At 51.0% G+C, this 23305-nt stretch overlaps 2 long non-coding RNA genes across 2 annotated transcripts; one reads left to right on the plus strand and one right to left on the minus strand.

Moving 5' to 3' along the window:
• Window positions 1–475: 475 nt before the first annotated feature.
• Window positions 476–22468, minus strand: LOC122679485. The gene is made up of 3 exons (XR_006336414.1): window positions 21876–22468; window positions 15508–16978; window positions 476–11156 (listed from the first exon to the last, which is right to left on the minus strand). It is a non-coding gene; the product is annotated as an uncharacterized LOC122679485 (long non-coding RNA).
• Window positions 15891–22561, plus strand: LOC122679486. Its single transcript, XR_006336415.1, has 3 exons — window positions 15891–16027; window positions 20086–20381; window positions 22458–22561. It is a non-coding gene; the product is annotated as an uncharacterized LOC122679486 (long non-coding RNA).
• The last annotated feature ends 744 nt before the right edge of the window (window positions 22562–23305 follow it).

The following is a 23305-nucleotide window of genomic DNA, read 5'->3' on the forward strand; positions in this document are numbered from 1 at the left end:
CTAGCTGTTATACAGGACTTAATGCCATTGTCCCATATGTTTTGTTCAAGTTCTTAGTTGTTTAAGGCAGGAGGATAAATCCACCACGGCTGGAAGCAGAAGCCCTTGATCTGTTTCTCTGGAGTGTGCTAAGAGGTGTAGATTTATTCTGTGAGAATAAGAGACGCAAATAATCTGTGGCAGCGCCTCAGAAAGACATGTGCCTCTGTGGAATTGATAGAGATGTGACATTTATGTACCACAGCCATTGCCATTTTGCATAGCAGTTGCTAATAAGGGATAACACATGGAACATATCATGAAATGTCACTGAATATAACATGTATTGAAATATATTAATAAACCACTTATTATGTATAGTCACTTCTGTTTCCATATCTTATGGCCGCCCTGGTTCAAAAACTCCTAGAAACTGTCTTTAAAAGAAACAAGTCAAAAAAAAGTTAAAAAAAAAAAAAAAAAGAAACAAGTCACAACCTAAGTGAAAACCACGCAAAGTATATGAACAAACAGTTGACAGAAAGGAAATACAAATGGCTCATAAATACATGACAATATTTCTCAACTACATCCATAATAAGAGAATGCAATTGAAAACTATGAAATACCATTTTCACCCATTAGACTGGCAAAAATCCAAAAGCTTGATCATATACTCTGCTGGCAATTCTGGGGAAACAGGCAGTCTCACACACTGCTGGTGGTTGTATAAATTGGTACAACTCTTATAGAGGGCCTATGTCCTCTGCTGCAGCCATCCCTCCTTCAGAGTCTGTCCTACAGAAATCTCTGCACAGATGGGGAATAACGAAGGCTGTTCTCTGAGATGGTGTCTCAGATAAAAAGAGATTGGGAAAACTCAAGTGTCCCTCAGCAGGGGATTAGTTAAATAAATTCTGGTATATTCACACAAGCAAATATTAGGCAAACATCAAAACAGACAATGCTGTTTTCTGTGTACTGTAAAGATCTCAAATATATTAAGTGGGGAAAAGAAAAAAAAAAACAAAGTGTAAAACAGTATCTATAGAACTGAGTAAAAAACAACAGAAGTAATAATATTCATTTTGTTTATGTTGTAAAAAAAACCAAACTGGAAAAATACACCAAATCTAATAATAAAGGTTAGCTGTCAGTGGTGGGAACAAGGCTTTCCTCTGAACACTTTTTAATACTTTTTATTTTTAACCATGAGAATGCATTTTCTATTAAAATTTAAATTAAAACCTGCTTCTGGGCTATCTCCTCCCTTCTACCCCCACCACCACTGCCAGAGGTCCTTATTAAATCTTGCTTAAAGTAGGAAAAGAGCCTCCTGGCTGTTTGCTCTGCCCCTGTCCAGTTCTGGCCCCTTGAAGTGGACCTGGGGCTCCTGCAGTTCCCTCTAAGAGTGCATGAAATGCTGCTGGGAGCCCACCTAGCTCCAAAATCGGTTCTGCTCACTTCCTGTTTGCAGCCTTGCTACTCCTAGCTTTTAGCTTTTCCTTCTTTCCAGTCTATACTCCCCTCCCAGCTTCCCCTCTGGGCCTCCATCCTTGACAACCAGCCCTCTGGCCTGATGACTCAGTTTGGGAGCTGCTGGCCTGACCCTCAACACATCTCCAGATACCAGTCCTGGCGTCTGCTGTCTGACTGTTGAGACCCCTTGGCCCCCAAGCTCACGTTAGCTCTGGGCTTCTCTGCCTGCCCAACTGACAGGGGAGGGTCTGGATCATCAGAGCACAGTTGCTCCCCAACACTGTACACATGTCCACATTACTGCTGCATGCCGGCCACAAGGCACAGCTGCCTAGCTGGCTCTCCATTTCTCACTGTGTCTGAGAATGACGTCTACACCTGAACCACAGGAACCAGACTCACCTCCTCTCCAGCCACTGCCTGACACCTACACCATACCCCAGTCATGCCAGACTAAATTCTTCAAAACTGGCAAGTGCTTTCCTACCTCCACTCTCTGCTCTTCTTGCTCCTGGAATGCCCTTCTTTGGCTAGGAAGTTTCATCTGTTTCCAGTACCTCTGCACATGAATGCGTGTATATGACTTGTATTTCCCTGTGTGCTCACTGTGCAAGGCAACACAGGAGAAGTATACTCATACTGTTTTCTAGCAGTGTTTCTGTTTCTCTTGCTTTGTTTTGAGCTCCCTGAGTGTAGGAACTGTGCATCGATAAGACCCTAAATCTAGACAACCACGAGGGGCAGAAATTTAATTCAAACTCCTGGAGAGACCTACTAGGAAGGAAGGATTTGGGGTAAAGAGCCGATGACCATGGTTGGCTCAGGCTGGGTCTGGTGGAAGCCCGGGATTGTTCCACTAGGCTGGGATGTCAGAGAGGCGACCACGGGAACCAAAACGATGCAGGTGGGGGCAGAGGAGGGGAGAGAAAGTTCTCAGAAGGAGGGAAGAGGCGTAGGGTGCGGCTTCCGGGCAGACGAAAGGGCAGGTGTCCATTACTCCTACTCTGGCACTGGGCTCCCACCAGGTGTGTCTCCTCCCTGTCTGAGTCTCATCCATGACTCATTCCAACTCTTGCCTTGTCATTCAGCTTCCCAAATTTCAAGCTCTCTTCTCACCTGTGCGGGGTGTTGGCTATTTTGCCTGTCTAGAATCCCTTGCAGCTCCACTGGTTTTAATGAATGGGCCCCTCTGCTTTCCTTTCGGGAACTAGGCCCTTTGACCTGAGCTGCCAATCACAGGCCCCGCCCCCCCAGGGATGGCACTGTGGCCCAAGCTAAGCCAATCAGTTCTCTCCTGAGAATTGGCATCCTGGCGGAGGCACTCAGAGATGCTGCATTGACCCCTGTCTAAAGACCTCTAGAGTTCTCACTGGGCTCTCCAGGATGAGAATTGCCCGGTTCTTATCCTTCCGGCGGGCAGCCGTTCCTGTCATTTGGGAGCCTGCTCCGGGAGATGGTTCCGGATTTCTCCAACAGATGTGATCACATCCTGCCTCCGAGCATTTTGTTCAGCTCTGCCTTTTAGTATTTGTCACTGACTTGCATATAATTATGTGCCAACTCAGCTCCGTTCATTCAACCTGTATTCACACACTGATTATATATGCCCGATACATTCCTCTGTTTGTTCAAGTTAGAATTGTATTTTGTAGCTTGGAATCCCCCAAAACCTGAACAAATACACTACCTGAGGCCCAGCAGAGGCGGGAGAAGGGCTGCTGCCACTATGCGCCCACCCTCTGCTCTAGCCGTCGTCATGCATGACCCTGTCCCAGTGCTGGATCACCAGGAGGCCATCCTTGAGCTGTGCTGCTCACTGCCGTCCCTGCGTGTTTGTCCTGCCTCTCAGCTCCACTGTGAGCAGCAGAGTACAGACACTGTAACTTTTACTCTCAGCCCCTAGGGGAGAGCTGAGCTCAGGCTGTGCAATCCATCCATAGCTTCCTTCAGCTTATTTCCATGCTGGCCACCACTGACCTTTCCACCCAGAGAATCCCCTACTGCCATCAGGGCAGAACAGACGGACAAATACCCGACTGGGACCATTCTTTCCCAGAAGCCTTCACGGAATTTCCCTTGGCTACCAAGGTCCAACCCCCCACAGTGGGCCAGTGGGGCCCCTCTGCAGCTGTACTAGCCCCCCGGGTAGAGTAGTTCCTTCTATGGGTTGACAGAATCTGTTCCAGGCCTCTCTCCTTGCTTCTGATGGTTTGCAGGCAATCTTTGGTATTCCTTGGCTTGTGGACATATCATCCCAATCTCTACCTTCATCCTTTTTTTTTTTTTGGCCATACTATGAGGCATGTGGGATCTTAGTTCCCTGACCGGGAATCAAACCCATGCCTCCTGCAACAGAAGTGTGGAGTCCTCACCACTGAACCAATAGGGAAGTCCCTCTGCCTTCATCTTCAGCTGGTGTTCTTCCTGTGGGCTGATCTGTCTCTGTCCAAATCTCCTTTTTTTGGAAGGACACCTGTCATGTTGGAATAACCTCATCTTGTCTTGGTCATCTGCAAAGACTCTATTCCCAAATAAGGTCACATTCACAGTTACTGGTGGTTAGGGCCTCATATCTTTTGAGGACACAATTCAACCCATAATACCAGCATATTCCATGCATGCTCTTCTCCCACCATTCCCCAGCATGCTTCTGTGTCCCCCCTGACCCCCCAGCTGTGAGCACACTCTGCACTTGGGTCTTGACTTGCCTGTTCCCTCAGCTGACTCCCTCCCTCCCTTCTCAATGAGACCCAGCCAGGCCTGAGGTTTAGACCAAACCCCACTACCCCTGCCCTCAGAAAAAGCTTTCCTGATTTCCTCCCCATATGTGACCACCTCCTGCTCCAAACTCCTTGTGTTTTTGTTCAGATCCCGCTTCTAGTATTTGTCATAATCTGTCTCCTGCATTGTTATTTGCCTATTTACTCATTTACTCTACATTTGTTCAATATTAGTCAACATTTTCTGAGCATGTTATGAGTACCAGGCACTCTGCTAGGCTCTGGAAACTCAAAGGTCAAACAGAAAACTGACTCTTTAGTTCCTACATGGGGCAATTAGCATGAACAGCAGTCACACCAGAACGAGGTATGGACCAACACTGCCAGGTAAGCAAAGGGCAGAGGGAACTCTGAGTTACAAGGCCATTAATTAATTGCATCTTAAGGTACAGTGAGCCTTTCACTTCCTAGGTGATCTTAGAGGCTGTTTGGCAAGGCCATAGGTGTGGAGTCAGGCAGCACAGGTTTTGAACCCAGCCCTGCCACTTCGAGTTACCTGTAACTAACCATGCCAGCTTCAATAATGTCATCCATAAAATGGGGTGCTAGCACTACAGACCACATGAGGCTGCTCTGAGCACTGAGGAGTGACAGATATAAAACGCTTAGCATAGCACCTGGTACTTAGTAGGTCCTCAGTAAGCATCATTTGGTTCTCCTGGCGGCTCAGATGGTAAAGGATCTGCCTGCAATGCAGGAGACCCGGGTTCAACCCCTGGGTCAGGAAGATCCCCTGGAGACGAGAATGGCAATCCACTCCAGTATTCTTGCCTGGAGAATTCCATGGACAGAGGAGCCTGGTGGGCTACAGTCCATGGGGTCACAAAGACTCAGACACGACTGAGTGACTAACACACACAAACATCACTTATTCATGATGCTTGATCTCGAAGGCTTAATGCCTTTGGAGGTAGGGGTGGGAAGGGGGGAAGAACGTCGAACATTACATGCGAAGGCATCAGGGCAGGCAGCACCGCGGCGTCCTCAGTGAGGGTGAAGGGTGGTGTCGGGAGCACATGGAGAAGACAGAAAGAGGGTAGGGCAAGGTAGAGAACCCAGTCTCCCTCGGGGCAAAGGTGGAGTCTTTCCACTCTGTACCCTGTACCTTGGGCAAGCTCACAATCCCTCAATTTCAATGTTTGTTAAAATGAACAGTGGTTGGATCCAACCCTCTCCAGGGCTATACTCACTTTTCAACTGAGAAACCATGAGCCAGCAAAAAAAAAAGAAAAAAAACTTCCACAAGTTTAGCCCAGAGAGATGCGTTTAGAACAGAGAGCTGCATACAGAGGCAGCCTCCTAGGGCTGCTCTCCAGCAGTGGGCGAGCCTGGGCACCCGGGTTGCTGGGGGCCTAGACTCTCTACCTGCCTTCATGTCCCCGTTCATGCCCTCATGGGATCCGAGCAGCTTGGACGAGGAATGGGAAGCTGTATGAGAAACCAACTGTGCCACTGGACCCTCTTCTGGAATTCAGGCTCCTGCTCTGGTGGGGTTAGCTGAGGACACGTGGGAATCTGTCTCCTGGTTTTCCAGTTCTTGCTCTCTACTTATCCTCCTTCTCAGGCTTCTTAACAATGCCATATAGCCAAGACAACTGTTGAGTCAAAAGTCCCCGGGGCCAATGGCAAACAGCAATTATCCTCCGAGTCATGTGCTGCTGACACCTGCACACTCAGAGGTCTCATCCTGCAACACTCAAGCTGCTTTCTAACCACGCCCTCTTCCAACAGGACGGATTCACCTCGGCCAAGGTCACAGGATTTGCCAGAGGTCAGAGAGCACGTTCTCCAGCAGGCAGGAAGGCTCTGAGACCAAGCCACTCACACCCTGCCCTGGGTGGCGCGGTGACCTTTCAGGAGTTTGCTTCAAAACAAAGATACATACGAACAGGTCTTCAATCCTGATTTAAAAAAAGAAAGAAAGAAAGAAATCCCACTAAAACTTGAACTTGCCGTGCAGTGCTTCCTGGTTTTTGATTCAGCAGGGCCCAGAACACTTTCGTGCCACGTAGTAACAATCCAAGTAACCAACAATTCCACAAGCACAGGGGTGCCAGCATTTTCCCAAGTGCCATCCTCTAGTGAGGAGAAGGGGATGACAGAGGATGAGATGGTTGGATGGCATCATCGACTCAACGGACATTAGTGTGAGCCAATGCTGGGAGATAGTGAAGGGCAGGGAAGCCTGACGTGCTGCGGTCCATGGGGTCACAAAGAGTCGGACGCAACTGAGCGACTGAACAACTCTCTAGGTTACTCAAGGGCAGCCCTGCCCCCGACCATGCTAAGCTGGGCTGCCTGCTCTGTCGCCAACTGTGCCTTCTTCTACTAAAAGTGAACATGAAAGTGACTCGGTTGTGTCCGACTCTTTGCGACCCCAAGGACTATACAGTCCATGGAATTCTCCAGGCAAGAATACTAGAGTGGGTAGCTGTTCCCTTCTCTAGGGAATCTTCCTAACCCAGGGATCGAACCCAGGTCTCCCACATTGCAGGTAGATTCTTTACCATCTGAGCCGCCAAATGTTAAAACCCCAGCTCAGGAACAAGCTAGGAAAAGAAGTTTTGCTCTTAGAGACCAAGGACCTGGATTCTAGTCTCCCCTGGGCCAAGTAATTAGCTCTGTGATCTTGGCCAAATTATTTAGCTGCTCAGAACTTTAGTTCCTTTCACTGTCGAGTGGACTTAAATCATTCCTGCTGGGTTCAGCTCGTGGTGCAGGTGTGAGGACCAAACAGGAATAACATGTGGGAGAAGCTCCGTGAATGGGAAGAGCTTACACATGGCAGCTTTTGTCATTAGTAGCATGAACTCCCACTGACCTCCCTGGCTAAGGAATAGGGTGCCCCTGAGATGGGAGAGTGAGCTGGGGGACTCTAGCCTTCTAAAACAGAATCCCCGGCGATCCCAGTCCGGGCGTCCCAGTGGATGGGCTTTTGTGTGCTGGATGGGGAGGCTGGAGTACTGAGGTCAGATCTGAATTCCCACCACACCTCTGCCCCTTAGTAGTGACAACTGTGAAGCCCTTACTCTCGTATAAACTCCGCTTGTCACCTGTAGTAGGGGGCAGGTGTATATGGTAGGTTGGGCTTGTAGAGGTTCTCAATGCAGGCTACACACTGGAGCCACCTGTGGGACTTTTAATAAATTCTGCTGCTGCCCGGGACCCAACCCACACCAATGAATGCAGACCTCGGGCGGGGTGGGGCCCCAACTGCTGTTGTTTTTGCAGCTCCCCAGGTGATTCCTGAGGGCAACCAGTAGGGAGGGTCTGTGGGCTGCAGGGTAGAATGTATCCACTGCTAATGCTGGGTCTGATGCCCCAGGCTGGCCCCTCCTCAGCCATGCCTCCCTCCCTTCCACCCAGTCCCTCCAAAGCTCTGCTCAGCCGGATAGTTGAGCAGGGCAAGAGGGAACCTGCAGCGGAGGCCACAGTTTTGCACCACCCCCACCCCAGGCCAGCCAGCTGATGGCGGATGCACAGATCCTGTAGAAATAGGCTCCTGACCCGGTCTGCTCTGCTCTTCTTTCTTCCCTCCCCATCTCAACAACAGTGCAATCGCTCTCCCCTCTCTACCTGCCCCCACATCCTCTCTTCTCTCATTTATTGCACATTTCTTGAGGACTTGCTGCATGTCAGACACCGTGGGAAGCGTCAAGAGTTTCAGACCCAGATAAGGTACTGGGATCCCCGCCATGAGGCAGAGCCAGTGAGGGAGATGCGTGGAGACTGGGGGAGCGCAGGGATCCAGGAGTCAAGCAGAGCTGGTTCCAGTCTGGATCCACAGAATGGCCCTGTTCATGTCACTTAGCCTCTCCGTGGGCCTTAGCTATTTAATCTACAAAATGGGGCTACTCTTCCGCTCCCTTCCAGGTTTGTTGTGAAAGTCAAAATAAATGATGTACATAAAGAGCCTGCACCCTGTAGGTGCTCAGTTATGACAAGACAAGAGGCTGGTGTGGGGTGCCCCGGGAGCCCGCAAAGCCCAGTGGGCTTCTTCCATGTCCTCATTTCATCTCATCTCACTGCCACTCCCTCTCCTTTGCCTTTTCTCCCCTTGAATCCTCTCTTTCCTTTCCTTGAACTACATAGGACATGACCACCGCCTCTCTCCTGTGAACACTTGCTAGTGCAATTGGCAAACCTTCATTGACTAGCTATTATATCTCTGCTTTCTATTTTTAAAGCACACCACTAGAATTTATTACCCTCAACTGTTTCGTGAGTGTGCATGCCTGCTTGTGCGTGTGTATCCTTGCCCAATGTGGCTGCCTGATCAGAGAGACAGCGCGGTTTTCTTTCCTGGGGCCAGAGCAGCTGCTGGGCAGCCTGAATTGGAGCCGCTGAGTCGCTTGGCTGCTGGCGGGGGTGGGGGTGGTGGTGTCAGCCTGAGAAGGGAGGACGGAGGGGCTGGTCAGGGTGAAGGCCAGAGGCGTGGGGATTTGGAGCTCTGACTCAGCTCCCCTCGAGGCCTCCGCCTCTGTTCCTGGAGTAAGGCCATCACACAGGCCTGGTGCTGGCTCCCATCTGAGGGCCCACCAGCCTATTTTCCCTGATCACAAGGGAGCTCGCCCTTGGGGCTGAAGGCTGGGGCCTGCTTCCCAGTGACTGTCTGGATTACAGACTGTTGCTTGGGGTGCTCCCAAGTGGGCCTCACTCTATGTCACCCCCACAGCCACTGTCCCCTCCCAACTGCCTGACTTTGCTCCCTCCCGGCCCCACTGATACCACCCACACGGGCCAGCAAAGGCCTGCTTGCTCAGCACACACCCCTGCCCCCTGCTCCTGCCCCACCCACCAGAGGCCCAGATTTCTGTGGAGGAGAAAAAGTAGCAGTGCTCAATCACCAGGAAAGGGAGCCTCACCTGCAGACTCCCAGGCCCCAGGATAAGTCTACTCTGGGAGGAAGCTGATACTTACATAGAGGTTCAAACCCAAGGGCTGGGCTGAGAATCATGACACGTAAAAAGTCCCCCACCGCCTGCAGCTCATTCCTGAACTGCGGACTGGACACACAGATCTTTGCTCCTTTACTCATTAAACTGCTTGTTGTTGTCTGGTTGCTAAGTTGTGTCTGACTCTTTTTCGACCCTATGGACTGTACCCCACTAGGCTCCTCTGTCCATGGGATTCTCCAGGCAAGAATACTGGAGTGGATTGCCATTTCCTTCTCCAGGGAGTCTTCCAAACCCAAGGTTGGAAACCATGTCTTCTGCTTGGCAGGTGGATTCTTTACCACTGAGCCACCAGGGAAGCCGCTTTAAACTGCTAATCCTTCCATAAAATATAACTCCAGCTTGTTGACTCCCTTGTTCAAGCTGGAGGACTGCAAAAACAAATACAGTAACCTCGGGAAATGACAATGTGCCAGGCCTCGGGACTTAGGTTTATCTGTGGGAGACTCCCAGGCAAATCTATCCCTAAATGATAAACCAGACATGCTTTCAGAAACTTCTCAGCCTCGGACAGGCACAAAGAGATAGGTGTCCAGCTCATAGTTCTATCTCTTTTAAGAGTCGTCAAGTGGGCTCTGAGGTCTTCAACCACAGAAAGCTACCTTTTTAGTAAGAAGATGGAGGAATTTTTTTTTATCACTGTTAGTAGTTGAAATAGGAGTGCTTTCTTTTTAAGACACATTTTGAAAATAATCATTTTGACTAAAACCAAGGAGGTAAGAAGGATTTTCAGATTTTCAGGAGACAGGTTTTTTTAGGACTGTTCTGCACTGAGATGTCACACTCATAGAATGGCATAATAAATATGCGGATGGCCTTTTTGTGTCGGTGGGCCACCTAAGTGCCCATGTGGAGGAGATCAGTTCCTTGTCCATTTCTCCAAGCTCCCAGAAGTCCCGCCCCCATCCTAGTTACTGTGTCTTCCATACCTGGCTCCTTGTGCCCTGCCTGAAGCTTCTTAGTGACCTTGGTTCTGCAATCTTTTCCTTCCTCACCTTCATGCCCACTGTAATTCCCTATCTCCCGAATGCTTTTCTGGTTAGCCTGGATGTCCTCCATGGAGGCAGCATGCTTCAGGAGGTCTGGAGCTAGTCATCTTGCTCACTGCTGTGCCTCTAGTGCCGAGCTCAGAGCCTGGTAAACAGCTAGCTGCTGAATGAGTGAGTTGAATGGCTTTAGCTCTGCATTCCAGTTCTGCTTTTCTGTGGATGTTCTGCTTTCACAGCCACCTTGATTCCAGGTGCTTTTGATTTGTTCCCTGATCAGAGAAAGGGTAGAACTTGGGAGAAGCCCATCTCAAAGGGCTAGTATGAGGATTACAGGTGACCATTTCTGGTGTATTAGTCCTTAAAGGATGTTAGAAGATCATACATACCTACTGTATTTTCAAGTCAACCCACTGGGAGCTGTTGCCACTGCTCATTTCAATGGTAGGATCCAGGCTGGGTTGCTGTAAGAAAACAACCTCCAGATACAACAGCCTAGACAAAATAGAAATGTATTTGCCTGCAGGTCAGCAATCTAGAACCCTTAGGCAGACTCTACCATTCTCCTTGCACAGATTCCACTTCTGGCTCCAAAGCAGCTGATGGTAAGGAGGAAAGTGAGACAAGGAAGTGCTCACCCAATCAAGAGGACAAAATAATTTTTGCTTATATCCCATTGGCCAAAACTCAGTCACATGACTATACATAGCTGCAAGGGAAGCTGGGAAATGTAGTCTTTAGTGAACATTCATGTTCCCACCTAAAATTCTATTATTTTAAAAGAAGGGAAGAATAGGTATCAGTGACTAGGAGACTCTACCATAGCAAGGTTATAAACCTGGTGAGGTCAGAAATTCCATGTGTCTTCTGCAGCTGTTAATGATATCCTGGGAAGTGTGATGCTGAACCCCGCCTGGCCTCACACACACTTGTTTCCACCATTCAGTCAACAAGCCTAATTTATGCTCCAGTGAAACCTGAAATTGCAAGAAGGGGAAGAGAAAAGTCAGTTTTCAAATAATAATTGCATGAACAGCAGTGGACTGTGGAAAAGTCAACAACCATTATTGGGAAGCCCAGGGCTTCTCAAAGTGTGGTCCATGGAAGCATACTATTCTGCAACATGTTTGTCACAAGTTTACACATGAGAGAAGCACAGAGATTGAGACTTTGGAAACTTTTGTAGCTTGACAGAATAACTTCATATTGGTTGAATATAATATTAAAAAATTGGAGCTTGTATATCTTTCAAAATTTAACTTTCCTATTAACTTATTTTTACTGTATTTCACACAAATACTGGTCCACTGCAGATGGTTTGAAAAGCACTGGTTTAAGCCCCAGGAACTCTGTTAAACTTTCACACGTTACTTCATTTAGCTCTGAGGGAGGTGTTGCTAACTCCATTTTGCAGATGAGAAAATGGAGGCCTAGAGGTGGTTAGAGATGGCAGAACTCGTCTGTGAAGTCCTGTTGGCTGAAGACCAGGAGGCCCCTCAGAGCTCTTGAGGACTGAAGGACTGGCTTTCAGGCCCCTGGGAACCCAGACTGTCCAGGTAGTGGCAGCCAGACCCAACACGCTCTGGAGCATACCCTGGGAACAGAGGGGCAGTGCTAGGCATGAAAACAGGCTCACATGTGACATTATCCTAAAGGGCTGCCCATCTGCACGTACAGGGCCCCTCAGAGAACAGACTGTGGCTGAGGCCACTGCCAGCAGGAGCTGGCGTGAGGGGAGGGAAGGGGACAATGAACTACAGTCCCCACCTTGCCTCTGGCCTTGGATTCCCGAACAGCAAGCACAGTTCAAGACCACCGAGGGGGCTAATGAGAAACAGGTGCTTCAATGAGAAGCAGTGACCTCATTGCTCTTTTTCTGGCGCATGCAACAATTTTGCTTTGGGGGATCTCACCCCACCTCCTCCCTCCCTGGGTTTGGTTTCCCAGCTGCATGATTTGTTCAGGGAGGAGCAGACGACCCAGTTCAAGCCAGGGAGACACAGGGAGGGTGGAGCTGAGGAGCTCCTTCTGTGTTTCACGCTGGGAGGGTGTCAGGCTGGAGCCTTCATGGCCAGCTTACCAACCCAGGAGAGGAGTTGTTTGAGAACATGAGGAACCCTGAGGAAGGCAGCTAAGAGCTGGAAAAGGGGACCCTAGGCCTTGACGATATTATTTGAGACCCTAGATCCAGGGTGAGAAGAAGTGAGTGGAAGAGTGAAATGAGATAGCCAACAGTTTTCCTTGTGCTTTGATGGAGTTGGGTTTTCTGTAATTTATAACCAAAAACCTTCAGGCTGACATCAGCCTCCCATATGTCCTTCCTCTCATTCCTGGCCTCACCAAGGCTATACATCAGGCCTTGATAAGAAAAGGGACGTGCAGGAGTCGATAGGCTGGTGGGATTTGGGGAGCTGAGTTCTCTCCCCATCCTCACTCCCAGGATCCCTCCAAATGCATTCCAGAAAGCTTTCGTGCTGGAAGCCTGCAGTCCAGCTATTCACCCATGGAAGGCTACCAATCAGACTTATGCAGAGCCCCTTTCAAACCCACCCCACCTAATCTTCACCATGTGCCCCAAAAGACAGGTATTATAACCCCTGTACTACGGATGAGAAGACTGAGGCCAAGGGAATCCAAGACTGTGGCCCAGGCTCATGGAGTAGGACTCCTCATGTTTCTCCTCCCACATCCCTGCAGTCTCTGTGACTTCCTGATGTTCCAGCAGCTCATGCTAAGCGTGGGTTCCCTCGCCCCTTCCTCTGTCAATTCATTCCTCGTAGAAGCTAATCTCGGCAAGGCAGTGTCCTGCTGAAATCCACTGCCCTCAAGCTAGAGCCCAGCCTCTCTGTCCCAGCCACACAGAGCCACTCTTAGTCTCCTAGGTGTGGAGCGAACATGCAGTCTCTTCCATCTGCTCTGCTCCCCTTTCTCTGGAGCCCCCCAGCCTGGATGCTCAGGCGCACCTATATGTTCCTTTCCCCGGGTGAGGCCCCTTCCACAGCTGGGCTCTTGAACTCCAGGCTCTTGTGTATACCTGCCCCTGGGTCATCTCCATTCGGAGGCCCTAGAAGATACCTTAACCCCAAGTCCCAAATGGGTTCATGGCTTCCCTCCTGCTCAAACCTGCTCGCCTCCTGAATCCCTGACACTGACCCCACCTCTCTGCATCCATCCACCCAGCAGCCCCAGGCAGAAACCTGGGAGTCACTTTCTCTCCTCCCTCTCTCTTAATCCTGTATCTTCTCAACTACCTGGTCCCACCCACAATTCCTAGTCTGTACATATTGCCATCCCCTTGGCTCTAGTCATCAGCAGCACCTGAATTCCTGCAATAGCCCCTCTCCCTAGCTGGGTCCCAGTCTTGTCCTTCCTGTCCATTCTACAGATGTCTATTGTTCTGAAAGATGGCTTCAATTAATTTCTTCCTTTGTATCATAAAACCCTTCAGTGGTTCTTCACTGTCCTGGCTCCTTCATTTCTCCTTGCTGGTCTTCAAAGTGATGCTACATTCCCTCTAACATAATCTTCTTGTGTTGTTCTGTGCTTCACCCCAAGGTACTTCCCAGGTTTGCCTGGCCAAGCTCTAGGGCTTGGCTCGCTTGCTGCCTCCTTCAGGAAGCCTTCCCTGAGCACGCCAAGATGGGCAGGTCCCCTTACACACACCCCACTGTGTTCCCTGCCCTGCAACTGTGGGGAGTGGATCACTGGGTGTTTCCTTGTTTACTTCTTCTTAGTTTAAAATAGGGAGTTCCTTAAGGGCTGGATTATTCACTGGTGGCGTGTTCAGCTTCCAGGTCAGGGTCCAATTCAGAGAAGATGCTCCCTGCACATGTTTTATTGAATGAATGAACGATCCTGATGCTGGGGTTCCCAAACTGCAGGGCCACCTGAGGGTGCTGTGTGTTGGGGGAGATTTGGGGGTCTCCACCCTGATTCCTTCATTGCTCTTATTTGTGGCTCTGGGCTGACTCAGCTTAGGACGGATTGGGCTATGGGACAGCAGGGCCCCACTTAGGGAGAGTCCTTGGCCCGGGAGGGCTGGGGGACTTGGCCTGGGGGCAGACACAGGCAGTGGCGGGGGAGAGCAGGTGGAGGGGTCAGCAGGTTCAGAGCAGGCTTGGGTAGACTGGGTAGAGGGAAACTAGAAATAAAGGGGGAAGCCCAGCTCAGACACCCCCAGAGACTTCACTGCTCGAACACAAGTGCAAGGCAGAGCCTCGGGTGCTGAGAAGAAGTCCTGGGGAGTGGGCACCAGGCTGGAGCAGGCCCCTCTGTGCTCCTTGACCGGGTCCCCCGGCTGGCTGGAGCAGGCCCTGCCCTGGAGGTAAGAGCTCAGTGTCAGGAATGAGGGTTGCACGCCTGGGAGCCAGGCTGCCTGATCCTGTGGGTCAGCTTCCTCCCTGCCCCCCAGGCTTCGCCCGCTTCTCAGGACCGTGGCTGCCACACCATGACCTGATCAGCTTTGCTCAGAGGTCTGAGACAGAAATCAGGGCGACTGCTTAGTGGATGCTGTGTGCCAAGCACTCTCCTTGGCGTCTGAGTGTTTGTAACAGAGTCCACGTGATCTAAGCCATCGAGCCAACACAGACGCTGCCAGGATTGTGACTGTCCTGTGTAGGTGCTCGTCCAAGGCCACCTGTCTGGGGCAGGCTGGGTCTGTCTGACCCCACAAGGCATGCTCTTCTTCCAGCCCAGGGTCGCTCCTCTAGCTCCGTCCTTCCCCAGAGACCAGGGCCTCTACAAAATCTGGAGCCAGCCTATTCCCTCCTCTGGGAATTCCACAGCCCACCCGCCCGCCCGCCCTCACCCCACCCTGTGGCTCTTTGCCAAGACAGAGCTTCAGTCCAGCCTATCCCATGCAGGGCAAGGATGGACAGACACACCATCCTGTAGCTTGACGTGGCTACCACGTGCCGTCGCTACCATCCCAGGACACAGAGCAGTCTCCCCAGAGATTCCAGCTTTGCCTTCTTTGTGAAGGCCACACATGCTCCCAGAAAGCAGGAATTTCTGAACTGAGGTCTGCACCTCCTTTTTTTTCCTATGAAAGACAGACCCCTTATGTACGCTTAGTTCCAATCCTTGTTATTAAGAGGAGGTTTGAATCCTTATGAGTTTAAGGGCTGTGCGACCCCAGGCAGGTGACTCGACCTCTCTGATCTTCAGTCTGCAGAGTTGTGAAAAATGGTAACATACAGCTCAAGGGGCCGCTATGAGGGTTAAAAGCGGCTGTGCATGGGAAGCCCCGAACAGTCCTGGCGGTCAGTAGGTGCTCCATCCGTGGCAGCCCTCACAGTTCTGACTGTTGGCTACAGTGCCTCTGCCTACCTCTTGAGAGTTGCATGCTCCTGGCGCGGGCACTAGTTTCTCTTCTTGGCTTGCGTCTCCTTTCTCTTTTTAAGGGCATTCGTGCGCAGCCGGCTGCAGCTCCCGCTCAGCTCAGACCCTCTCCGAGTCCTGAGATCCTGCCAGCGATCAAGGCCCCAACCAACCTGGCTTCTCTGCTGACATTCCTGTGAACCGTAGTCAGGGATCTGCCCCACGGTCCGTCGGGGTGTGTCCGCGCCGGGAGGGAGGGCTGGGGGGAGGGGAAGAGCAGCTGCTCCTTTGTTCGCCAGCCACCGGGGCGGGTGAGCCGGGGCGCAGCCTGTCCAGGCCGAGAGCAGGAAACAGGTGGACTCTGCGGAGGCCCAGACGGGGCAGTGGGACGTGCGGAGGCCCACGTCTGGGCCGCGGGGAGGTGCGCGGCAAAATGAAAAGGGCTCCCTTCTGAGTTCCCAGGCTGTGGCGTCTCAGGCCCTCAGCTGAGTTTCAGGTTGCTGTGGGGCAAGGCAATGAGCTGACTCATGTAAGTGCGTATTAAAAACTGTTTAGTCACTGTCTGCCTCTCTGTTAGGGTACAGGATAAGTTGCTGTAACAAAAAGACCCCCACCCCCCACCCCCGAAGACAACTGAATACAGGAGGCAGGACTGTAATACTTCCTCCTGGGACAGTCTGGGGGCTCCCTGCCGACAGGCTGGCTTTGCCTTATGTAGTTTATTCGGGAATGCAGTTTTCTTCCATGTTGGGGTTCCACCATCTCCAAAGACTGATGTTCTAAACCTGGGATCTGCAAACAGCTGGTCAGAACTCAGGGGCTCTCTGAGCCTGCGTGGGCAAAAATTACATCCTGATTTATACCAAAATCCACTGAATACTTCAAAGGTAGCACTTCTTCCCATTCTGACAGGAAGCCTCACAGGAGTATTGGCAGGTATAGTATCTGCAACAACTAAATGTGACAGGAAAATATCTGTGATTTCTGTTGTGAAATACTGTTTATGCTCATGACTATTACTTTGAATAGCTATCAGATCCATTGTTAGGTTGTTCGTTAATGTGTTAATAAGAAGTACGTACCTACTCTTAGAGTGTAACTTTTTATACGATTTTTTTATATTTCATTGCAGTTGTTTTTCTTGGCAATCTTCTGATTTTATTGCATGAATTTAAGAACACTGTTCAGCAAAGGGTCCGCAGGCTTCACTAGACAGCCAGAGGGGGCCCAAGACAGGCAGAGCCAAGAAGCCGTGGCTCACGTGTTGCTCCCTGTGCTGGTTGAAGCTGAATCGACATTCTGGCAGGGGGAAAGGGTACAGGTGCAGGCAAACAAATTCCTTCCGGGTCAGTGGTGTGGAACTTGCATACTTCACTTCTGTCACCTGCCACTGGCAGAACTCAGTCACGTAGCTGCCTCCGGCTGCCAGGGCGGCTGAGACACAGGGTGTTCCCCGGGCAAGGACGGACCCAGCCAGACTCTGCAGTTATGGAAGGAAAGGGTCGATTTGGGGGGCCAAATAGCAGTCTGCTGCCATCTCCAACGACTCTTTTTCCCTCCTGGAAGAACCCAGCACCTTTCCACTGTCTCATGCTTCCCAGCGCCACCTCTTACCAGCCCTCATCTGCTTCTTCCTGCATCCTCGACTCCCCTATCTTCTCTCATTTTGTATAAGGGTCTAGGACCTCATCCTCCTCTCCCAACATTACGGGTGCTCCTATCTGAGACTAACACTCCCGTGTGCCCCAGATCCCAACCCCTCTCATGGACTCAAGCCCACTGCTCCCCCGATTCTATCGTTTCTCTCCTGTACCACTGATTTCCCCCCTTCTACTGAATCATCCCCACCAACAAGGAAACACTTTCCCGTCATCAGAACCCTTGTCTTGACCCCAATTCCCTCACCAGCCTTTGTCTCTTTCTTGTCCCCACCCTCCTCGCCCCCAAACTCCTTAGGACAGTAGTCCATGCTTGCTGTCCACAGTTCCTCTCCTCTCTTCTGCTGCCCTCTTAGATCAGCCCATCAGTTTTCCAACCCCATCACTCCATGGAAGCTTCTACTGGCAAAGGTCTTCATGTCAGTATCCCAGTCATCACTGCTTTCATCTACCTAACCCACCGGCAGCTTCAGAACCAAGGATCACTCCCTCCTCCTGGAGATGCCACCTTCTCCTGGGTGCTCTTAGCCTCCCTAGTTGTTCCTACTCAGCTCCATCTCCCCCACCTAAACACAGGCAAGGCCCCTGAGGTCAGACCTTAGCCATCCTCTCTGTCTGCAGTCCCTTAGTGGACCCATTTAGTCTTACGCCCTTGACACCCAACCACTGTGAACAACTCTCTATTTTTCATCTTCAGCCTGGACCTCTCCCCTGACTCCAGTCTCCTGAATCTAACCGCCTACTTGACTTCAAGAAACATCTCAAGCTTAACGTGCCCAACCCCCCAATCCTAACTCAGCCCCCAAAGCTTCTCCTCCCCTTGGCTGTCCCATCTTTCTAGGTAGCTAGACCAGAGACCTTGGAGTCATTTCTACTCTAGTCTTTCCCTTACATCCTCTGTCTCATTGACTTTGTCTTCAAACTCACAAGGACATTTTTGTTTTATAAGTATTACAAAATCAGATAGTCATATATATATGAGGGCCTCCTAAATTGTATAAGTGTGAGACCCCACAAGAGCTGAATCTGCCCCTGCAGGAGATAAAATGTGGAGTGCTCCACAAAGATTCTGGCATAAAGCCATCATTTAATAATGAGCAATGTGAAAAAAGAGCCTCACGGGGGAAGTGTCATTTGAGCTGGGTCTTTATGGAGAGGTAGAGGTTCACTAGGTTCCAAACAGATTCTAAGAACATAAGCATCTCCCAGATTTTGCAGGTCTGTCTCCAAAGGCCTCATTAGAGATTTCAGGGGGTGCTCCTGATGGAATAATAGCAGCCATTTTGCATGCACCCTTGATGTCCTGCTGTGGTATAACAGATCTATTTGGTCTTTGTCCCTGGTTCCCGGCACAGAATTCCTAAACCCTCTTGGTTTCCCGAGTGAGAGGGGTGATAGGAGTCTCTCACACAGAGCTCCTAAGTCCCCTGGAGTTGCCAGGGTGATGAGAGTCTTTTGGGGAATCCCCTGGAGGTCCAGTGGTTAGGACGCCACACTTTCACTGCCCATGGTGGGCTCCTGGATGGGGGCTGGTTACGAGAGAGATCAACCATGAATAAAAGCTTGGAACCTTCAGTCCACTGCCCATCCTCTGGGTATGGGGCAGAGGCTAGAGATTAATGTAATGAAGGGACTGGAGATTAATTGATCCTGTCTAGCTTCCCAGGTGGTGCTAGTGGTAAAAGAACCCGCCTGCCAATGCAGGAGACATAAGAGATTCGGATTCAATCCCTGGGATGGGAAGATCCTCTAGAGGAGGGCATGGTAACCCACTCCAGTATTCTTGCCTGGAGAATCCCATGGACAGAGGAGCCTGGAGGGCTACAGTCCATGGGGTCGCAAAGAGTCAGACACGCCTGATGACTTAGCACAGCACCCAGCACGTGATGAAGGCTCCATAAAACTCCCTGAGCGCTTCTGGGTTGGTGAACACACCCTTTCCCCCTTCCCTTGCCCTGTGCTATCCTCGAACCTTTTCATCTGTTCATCTGTATCCTTTGTCACATTAAAAACACCCAGGAAATGTCGATAAGAGTTTCCCTGAGTTCTATGAGCCAGGATAGCACATTATCAAACCCAAGGAAGGGCTGGAGGAGCCCCCACCAACTATAGGCAGTTAGTCAGAAGTACAGGTGACAGCTTGGGACTTGGGACTGGCATCTCAAGTGGGGGGCGGTCTTACGGGACTGAGGTCACCACCTGTGGGGTCTGTACCAACGCAGTTAGTGTCAGAACAGAACTGTAGGACACCCGGTCTGTGTCTGGACATTAGAGAATTACCAGACAGCTGGAAAATGCCTACGTGTTTGGTGTCAGTAGTATTCTGTGACAGAAGAAACATATTCTGTGCAGAAGAAACATTTTTCCCTTTAAGGTATTCTAAACGCTTTCCCTGTATTAATTTATTAGTCTTCACCATAAGACACGCGGCAGATCCTCAGAGGTAGGGAGAGATCGGAGTATCTGCCCAGCTTCTCACAGCTGTAAGGGGACGGCTGAGACTCCAGCTCCCCTTCCAAACACAGCCCCCAGCCCTGGATCTGCCTGTGTGTGTGGCTCTTGGAAGTTTCACCCACACAGACCGTGGTTTTCCTCTGGGCACCCAGCATGAACTGTTCCCCGGGGGCTCCCACTTCCCCGGGGCCCTAATTCATTCTCATCACGCCCGAGGAGGGAGGTTAGGGCTCCCCCACCCACGTCCCCAGCAGCCCGCCCTCCTGGCTGCTGGCAGACGTTGGTCACCGCCCCCAGTCACAGCGCAGCGCCTGCCACAGCCCGGCTCGCAGAGGGCGGGGGCGAGGCAATTACTCGGAAAACCGCAGGCAAAACTCCCACGGAGCCACAGGGAGGTGTTGTTTTTTTTTTTTTTTAAAGAAAGCTCTGATGTGACAGTGTGGTGGCAGGAATCTTATCCAGTCTCATCTTCCAGCTCCCATCACAGCCCACCCCTGAGAACGTGCTGCCCGGCAGCTGAGAGCACGGTTTGCACCATGTGAAAACGAGAGTGAAACCCCCGGGGGCGGTCCGCTGAAGTATGTGCAAAATGAAAGAAGCCCTCCCCGAGGCCTGCAGAGTTTCTCCCGTCTCCTCTTCTATCTGCAAAACACCAGATTTCACTGCTGCCAGAGAAAAATACCGGGGTCAGCGTCGGTCCCTGGGCCCTTCTAAATGGAGCATCCTTCGAGTTAGTCACAGTCGCCTTGCACACACTCCTGTATTTCACAGGTACTGCCTAGAGTGTGGCATTTGGGGACACACATGGTTTCCTTTGTGTCTTAGACCCTCACCCCATAGGGACTCAGCTGATCAGAGTAGAGGACAATAAGAAACCAGGTGGGGAGAACCAGAACTCCTTTGCATGTAGATGCATCCTGCAACTTACAAGTGCCATTGTCCCACCAAACCATTTGTGTAGTCATGGCCCTGTAGGGGGTGAGAAAGATGCATGACTTCCCTAGGTCACTGGACCAATAAGTGGCAGAGCTAAAGCTGAAACTTAGAGAATCTGGCTCTAGATCCAGCTCCCTTCATGGAATAAGGCATGGCGGGGATGTTGGGGGTAGGGTGGGGTGGGGAGGTGGGCAGGAAGTAACAGAGCCCTGATCCCATCAGTCCCCAGGGCAGGCCCAAAGGAGGGAAGCAGAGCCTGTGAGGTGGCATACTTGACAATTAGTAGGTTTGATGTGGTAATTTACTGTGGATTGGGGTTATTGCCTAGTACATTTTTAGCCTGGAGCTGTGAGTTACGTGTGCTCCAACAGGCCTCTCATGGGAAGACTGCAGACCTAGAGGGTGACGTCCACATTCCACCAAGAACCCCATCCAGCAGGAATCCCCAATCCAGGGTTTCCAAGCTGCATCAGGCCAGCACTTGTGTTATGTTTGGCCCCCGAGTATCCTTAAAAATGTCAATTTGGGGCTAACATTTAAAATGAGAAGGGTTCACAAAATAATTAGTGTTTCTGGCATCTCTTTAAAAGGTGAAGATTAGGTGATATTAACCTTACTGCTCCAGGATCCCAGCAGTGCTGCTGCCCCTAAAGAGGTGTGTGGTCTCCAGGGCACCAGGCCTACAGCCATGCACAGAAGCCGCCTGTCTACACCCTCTAGGCACTGGGGATTCTGACTCTTGCTACAGAACTGAAGCTCTTAACTTTTTGAAGGTCATGGATATAATTCAGGGGATCCAAGGACTTAGATGGGTAAAAATGCCACCTTGATTTTCACTAACCCCTACCAAACGCTGAACATTTCCTTCCATTAGGACCATAGGCAGAGACCACGGTAGCAATGGGATCTGTGACTTTGTCACTAGAAGAAATTACAGACAATTTCATATCACATTAGACTTTCATAGATAGCTCCGAAAGTCATTTATGCTCATCACTGCTCAAATCAGAGGGTGGCAGAGGATGAGGTGGTTAGATAGCATCACCAACTAATTGGACATGCATTTGAACAAACTCCAGGAGACAATGCAGGGCCAGGATGCCTGGCGTGCTGTAGTCCATGGGGTCACAAAGAGTCAGACAGGACTTAGCAACTTAACAACAGCTCTAAAATCATGACCGATTGCCAGATGTTGTACTTTGGTGCATTTGATAAAGAAGCATATATGTTATGATATTATAGGTTCAGTTTTAAATATATATATATATATGTATATATATATATATAATATTCAACATAATTGGTTTCATTAGTATTTTACACACTTACTCTGAGAAAAGATCCATAGGCTTCATCAGCTTGCTCAAGGGGTCCAAAGTACAAAATTGGACTCACATCTTCAAAAGGTAGTTGTCAGGTCCCTTGGGGTTGGGAAGGCAGTTTTCTAGAACCTTTTGGAGAAGTGGGGTCGGAGGGGGACTAAGCTCCTCCGTTCAGTCCCTCCCAGGTGGTTTCACACTGGACTCCCCACCCAGGGCAGGAAGCCCTCTGAGGTCCTTCCAGACTCAGGGAGGCCTTGGCCTGTGCGTAGGAGGCTGTGCAGAGGTCCTGCATTCAGTGGCCCCAGCCCTGGGTCTCCAGGGTCCCCTCCAAAGCAACCCCAGGGTGAACTTGGCGGGAGAAAGCTTAGCTCCCAGGCCCTAGCGGAGACGCCAGGGCGAGGCCGGCCCAGAGCCACAAGCCACGTGGGCGCTGACTCATCCCCCGGACGGTCCCAGCCCAGCGGTGTGCCCTTCCCCCGGCTTCCTCACGCTTCCTCCCAGGCTCTGCCCAGGTGCCTGCAAACCCACGTGCGGGCTCCCCTGGTCCGCAGCGCCGCTCCTAGCAACCGCCCCCCTCTCTCCCTGCCAGATCCGGAAATGTGTGGTCTCGGCTGGTTTCCTCCTGAATCCTTGAAGCGCCCACTCAGCCTCTGCCTGATGCTTCGGCTCCCATGCAGTTTGCTGAAGTCACCCTGCTGAAGGGCGTCAGAGCTGGAGGACAGGTGGCCCCGGGCCTCCCACTCCCGCCCCGCGGTGCCGCCTGATGCTTCGACAGCCGCCTCTTCCAGAACCAGTGGACACGCTCGCTCCGTGGTTTCCATGACACTGTACTTGCCCACGTCTCCTCCGGATTTCTGACAGCTCGTTTCCTTGCTGGCCGGCGTGGTCTCCTCCCGGCTTCTCGTCGTGGGCGTGTCCAGGGCGCTGCCCTCGGCTCTTACCCCAACGGGTGCCCACTGCCTCCTCTGGAGGGCTCTCCTCCTGGTGGCCTGGCGCCACCTCCCACCACTGTGGCCCCTGGGGCCTTGGCTACCCACGGTCCCCAATCCCACACGGCCAGCATTCACAGAACTTCTTGTCCTACCTCCTATGATTCAAGTCCTAAATCACAGAAGGTCAGACTGGAGGGGCGTGGGGGCTGGGGGAGGGCGGAGGGGTTCGAGTTTGGGTTGGCCAGGCAACCGGTACCTGGGGGATGTTGCTGAGAAGACGTAACCACACCCCCTGAGCCTGGGCTACTGCAGGTCTGTGAGAGGCAAGCTTGTGCAAGGCTAAGGATATAGGACTCTGGGAACCCACTGCCCAAGTTCAGATCCTGCCTCTGCTACTTGCTGCTGTGACCTCAGGCAAGTTCATCTATTTGTTCATTAATTTATTTAACAGATGTTAACTGAGCCCCTACTGTGTACCAAATTCTGCTGAAAATACAAACAGAAA

Source organism: Cervus elaphus, chromosome 21 (assembly GCF_910594005.1).
Source record: "Cervus elaphus chromosome 21, mCerEla1.1, whole genome shotgun sequence".
Taxonomy (NCBI): Eukaryota; Metazoa; Chordata; class Mammalia; order Artiodactyla; family Cervidae; genus Cervus; species Cervus elaphus.